At 29.0% G+C, this 5,509-nt stretch overlaps 2 long non-coding RNA genes across 2 annotated transcripts in view; both read right to left on the bottom strand.

Moving 5' to 3' along the window:
* The window catches only part of LOC115033929, a 25,585-nt gene that overhangs the window by 4,745 nt on the left and 15,331 nt on the right, over positions 1-5,509 (bottom strand). The gene's annotated exons all lie outside the window — the stretch shown is intronic.
* Positions 413-5,509, bottom strand: part of LOC103310009 — an 11,549-nt gene continuing 6,452 nt past the window's right edge. The window contains exons 3-5 of the long non-coding RNA XR_003839275.1: positions 4,654-4,692; positions 786-794; positions 413-442 (exon numbers count right to left, since the gene is read on the bottom strand). This is a non-coding gene — a long non-coding RNA (uncharacterized LOC103310009). The remainder of the gene's footprint in view (positions 443-785; positions 795-4,653; positions 4,693-5,509) is intronic.

Consider the following 5,509-nt stretch of genomic DNA (forward strand, 5'->3'; position numbering starts at 1 on the left):
GGCTAATCAGTGATCACCTTTATTTCCGTATCTACAAACGAGTATTTATAAGCTATGCACGGCTGCGATAAAAAACCGAGGTTTGACCTATGGTGCACAGTTTATATTATGAAAACATATTATGCACTTGAATATAAACAAAACTAGTGGATAAGATCTCCGCCAAAATCAGTGTAACCATGTCAACCGATTCAGACTATTTAATGGTAATTATATCATCTAGCGGTTATCATTGAACGGGTAGGTAATTATGGTGTTATAAGAATTTACCTATTATTGTAGTGTTGTACCTACTTTTTATGTTATTGTTAATAAACCACGTACAACTTAACTATAAGGTTATGTCAAACATTTGCATATTAAAATAACTCAACATTTTATTCGTAACGTTGATAATAATGTAGGTACTTGCCTTTTTCTATTTCAGTCATATTATTTTTTTCTGTTAAAAAAAAATAGCATTTTATAAATTTAATATTTACATTAATATACCTATTTAACGTAATTCATGCTAGTTTAGACATTTTGTGTTGTATGAACTATGAATAGATGTAAATATGATATTGTATTACTGATAATTAAAAACTAACATAAAATCGGTTTATCTAAAAGAAAACTCTTAGTACCTAGAACAATCAATTTTAAGCTAATATGGCGACAATATGTTCGGAATAACTAAACGTATGAGTAACAATGTTAACATCTTAAAAAATGTGTCTAAGCTGTCCGGTGTTTGTATGTATATAAACTATAAAGTAGAATATATACAACATTAGTGGACTTACGTGTTTTGGCTATAAATGTATAAACATTAATATATTATTAGCATGTTTTGGAATAATTTATAAAAATAGTTCATTTTGGTATAGACGTATCATTGGGATACATATTTATATATTTATATTTATATTTATTTATTAACGTGCTGAGGCCTATACAACAGTTTAAGACATAGTATAATAATATGTAATTAAAATAATTAAGACAAGTAACACAAATAAAATATTTATATAATATAATAATTCCAGTAATAGTAAGTGTAATAATGATGTATATATATTTAACAACTTATTATAATTGTATCAGTTTTGATAAATAGGGCCAGCCGCATCATGCGATCTAATGGATTATTTCTGTCATTATTATAGTAGTGTTCGCAGGAACTGCGATAGGAACATGGTATCTAGTAGTGCGAGAAGGATTCGCCTGTCTATTAGTGAGATGAGACTGAGTTCCTGCATAACTAAGTCATAGGGAGGATGCTTTATTCTGAATACAAAAGCTGCGCAAGATAAGAACCATCTCTGAACGCGTTCTAATTGACAAGAGTCAGTTACCGTATAAGGTTCCCATAGGGCAGATGCATACTCTTATAGAGAACGGAATAATGAGCAGTATACCGGGTGATTCTTTTATCATTGAACACTCATTATTTCAAAAAGTCTAAATTTTTTTGAAAATATTTTTTTACATAGTTTCAAGTCGCTTATAAAACAGCGTTTTTCTTAAAAAATTATATTTTTAAATATTTTTTATCCTTATAATTTTTTAAGTTTTTTACTTTTTTGAATGACAACATTGGCTTTTAATTTTATATTCCAAAGCAGAATATTTTTTTTAGTATTTTGATACACGAAAATCGAATTTTGGGTGAGTAGTTTATGAGTTATAAATATTCAAAGCTTAGATGAGCGGAGTGGAGTGGTACAGGGTTACCTCCGGATTAAACTTTGAATATTTACAGTTTTTAAATCACCAAAAATTAAATTATAAACACAATTTAATCAAATTAAAACACTCGGTTCATGGACCCAAACTATTAACTATACGTTAGTATGAAAAGATTCTAATTAAATAAGTCATTACCATAATTACCTAATACTTATTACGTTTCCAGTACTTATATCCACAATGTAGGTAATATCTGTAAAATCTAACGAGAAATATATTTGAATTTGGAAGATTTCAAAGTTCAATATTTAGTATGCCACAGATCTAATTCTCAGTTTAATATAGGTATGATAATTTTAATTTGAATCGGTAATTCGTCAATTATATCTTGATAGGTTTTTACTAATTGTTTGAATTTACCTTTAATTTCTTCGGATATTTTCATTTCTATCTTAGGTAAAATACAATCAAAAATTTAAATTATTCAAAACAATCCTGTGCGATATAAATCTATTGTTTAATTAGTCTAGAATATTATCTATAAAAGATATTAGGGGCCGGAGTGGCGCAGTGGTCACACAGTTGACTTACGACTCACACAGTCATCGGTTCGATTCATAGCAAAGTGCAAAAAAAATGTGTGTGATTCTACGCAGTCACCATTTTCCCGTGCTGTCGTCCGATTGCGTCATCCGGTTTCCAACTAGGTCCCACTCCACTGGGAGTGAAGACCGCACATGTCTCCTCTTGGAGAAGGGGGGTAGTATCATGCATATAGTGATATATACATAGATAAATAGATCACATGATCTCCCTACTACCCACTTGTGATAAGCATTGTCAAAGACCTTGAGGTCGTTACAATGAACAAATATAGAAAAAAAAAAAAAAAAAAAAAAATAAAAGATATGAATACTGAGACTCTCAATAAATTTTCTGTACTATCTGATTCACATTGTTGTCTAAAACTCACAGAAAAATCAAATTGTTCACATCATGTTATCACTGATTTAAATAATAACTCTAAATCAAAATTTTCTCTAATATCCTAATATTATTTTCAAAATTAGATTCTATACTCCGTGCCACGATAGAGAAGTAGCCCGCTATGCGCATGTAGACTGACGGCAGAGACCGTTCCGAGGCCCTGTTTCCCCTCACTTTACAACATTATATATACTAATAGTATTACTATATAAGGTTTCCGACATGTCAAATGTCAAATAGGTAGGGGATGCGCGGATTCAACCTTAATTTTGTCAGGACATGGGTTACTTCTCTCGTGGCACGGAATATAGTGCAGTTTTTAAATAACGATTTTCTGTTTAAAGATATCGGCTAAGGGGAAATCTTACGAAAAGAATTTTCACTAAAATAGATAAAGCTGTTTGAAATTTTAATTGTCTTATCGCAGTAAGAAGATGACTTGCAGAACTGGAAGTGTCAGAATCTGTCCAAAGTATAATTATATCTAGTAAATGTAAAATGGCTGGTTGAAGTTCTTCAAATAATATAACTTCATCCTGGCAATCGTCCAATCGAGTTGCACATAGATTTTTTGTTTAAAACGATTAATCTGTGGAAATACTTCTTCTATTGACAATTACAAAATACTTTGCCTTTTTGGATAGCCAAAAAAAGTACTTACACTTTGATATTTACAATCTGTAGTCTGTATCATAATATCATGTAATTAGGTTTAGCAGGAGCGATATAATGTTAATTACTACCTAGTCATCAGTTTTACACGTCATATACTATAAAATATCTTGAAAGGTATTATAGGAATCTAAAAGTTATAATATTTTGACGTGTAATGGGGACGGCTGTGTGTGCGAGTTGTGTCGGCAGTTCGTTAAAATAATTAAACATTGAACAATTTTCAGCGGATGGAGGGTTACAACCCCCTAATCCCCCCTTAACTAAGGATACGCCACTGATAATACATTCAAAATGATATATAATTTTTTGATATAGGATTTTTATAATATAATATATTTCATTTGATTTTAAACATTTACAAATCCCATAAATTCAAATATATTTTCCATTAGATTGGAATGATAATATTATTACCTACAATATGGATATAACTACTGAATGTTGAGACCATGACTAAATACATAGGTATGATTACAAAAAACCTTTTTTCGTTGAGTTTGCACATCACCCACCACTATTTAACACACAAAACCACTGCTGGACATTATATATATATTTTAACTATAAAATCGTTTTTTAATTTTTCATTTGATCAATGTTGTAAAAAACGAATTTTAAATGCTTATAAAAAATTGTTTTTAATTATTTTTAATATTTTTCAACTGCTATTGTAACAATATATATCAGGAGCCTTGTATTACATTTTGACGCTATTTGGCCCAACACAAAAAATTTAATTTATAATATAATAGAAAAAATAAAGAGTTTGATATATGATTAATTTTCATTTCTTAGCTATAAAAGCTGACCATTACATACATTTTCAACTATACGTCTATACAAATGTACTTAGAAATTAAAAGATAATGTATCACTTAATTATAGTATAACTGTATAAGATATAACCATATAAAGTATATGACTCATATTAAAGATAAAACTTCACACTGTCACAATACAATAAGGTATATTATACCTATGAAGTATGAATAAATTGTGTTGTCAACACGTTTTAGAACATATATAATTTGCACAAATCTTAAAAAGTGAATGTGGTTATCAAAAAAATAGATAGATTAATTTTACAATCATACTTTGACTACAGAAATTCAAAAAAAAAAAAAAATCAAGTCACAATTTCTTATAAAATATAAAATTAATTTGTATAGTTTCACAAAAAAATAAAGATTTTTCCTCCAATGATTTTAATTTATTTTCGTGATTTCAATTATATTACAACTTGTAACTATATTACAATATTAAAATAGAACATTTAACTTTTATAATAATTTATTTATATTTGATTATACTATTACTCACAGAGGTCAGTACAAAATTCTTCTGGTGTTTTTAATTTGTCTGTGAACCAAGTAAAAAAAAAATTACCTAGGTTATTCACATGTGTTGCATTTTATTTGTTACAGTATAAACAGAAATATTTTTTTTTGTTTATCTCAAAGGTTTATGGACTTCAACTGCAAAGATTATTAGCCAACATTTTTTTTTCAATTAAAATACATATTTGATTGTATTTACCATTAATAGTTTAAAATGTGTTTACAATATAATTTGGGTAAGCTAGAGTTTGTTGATGAGATTGCATTTCTTGACGAATTTGATGATATTTGAAGTCTGTTCATCGTTTAGGATTTCTTTGATGTTGTGCAAGAGGTTTTGAAACGTGTGTGTTGGTTCAGATATAGGGAATTCTGCAAATATGTGTTTTATATTGAAACTAATTTGGCATGAATTGCATATAGGTGGATGATCTTTGCTAATTAGAAAAGAGGGTGTAGCAAAAGTATGACTGATTCTTATACGGGTAATAGGAAGATCTTTACGTTGTCTGAGATCCGGATGCGGTGTATAACACTTTTTCACTGAACTTTTGATGGATTTTAGTTTATTGGTAGGTGAATGCTACTGATGTTCCCTTGACAAGAGTATTTTTTTTAACTGATGTGAATATGTTATTGAACGATATTTTTTCCATGGTGTTGTTGGGTAAATGTTTAATAGCTAGGAAAGCTGCTTCATTTTTTAAAATCGATATTTTTCTGAGTGTCAATTAGTTCGGATTGGGTGATTTGGGTTATTTCGTTTTTGGGCTACAGGATTTAAGTGCTGTTAGGCAGCTGAGTGTATCACTTATACTCAAAATATTATTTGTTTCAAG

Source organism: Acyrthosiphon pisum, chromosome A1 (assembly GCF_005508785.2).
Source record: "Acyrthosiphon pisum isolate AL4f chromosome A1, pea_aphid_22Mar2018_4r6ur, whole genome shotgun sequence".
Taxonomy (NCBI): Eukaryota; Metazoa; Arthropoda; class Insecta; order Hemiptera; family Aphididae; genus Acyrthosiphon; species Acyrthosiphon pisum.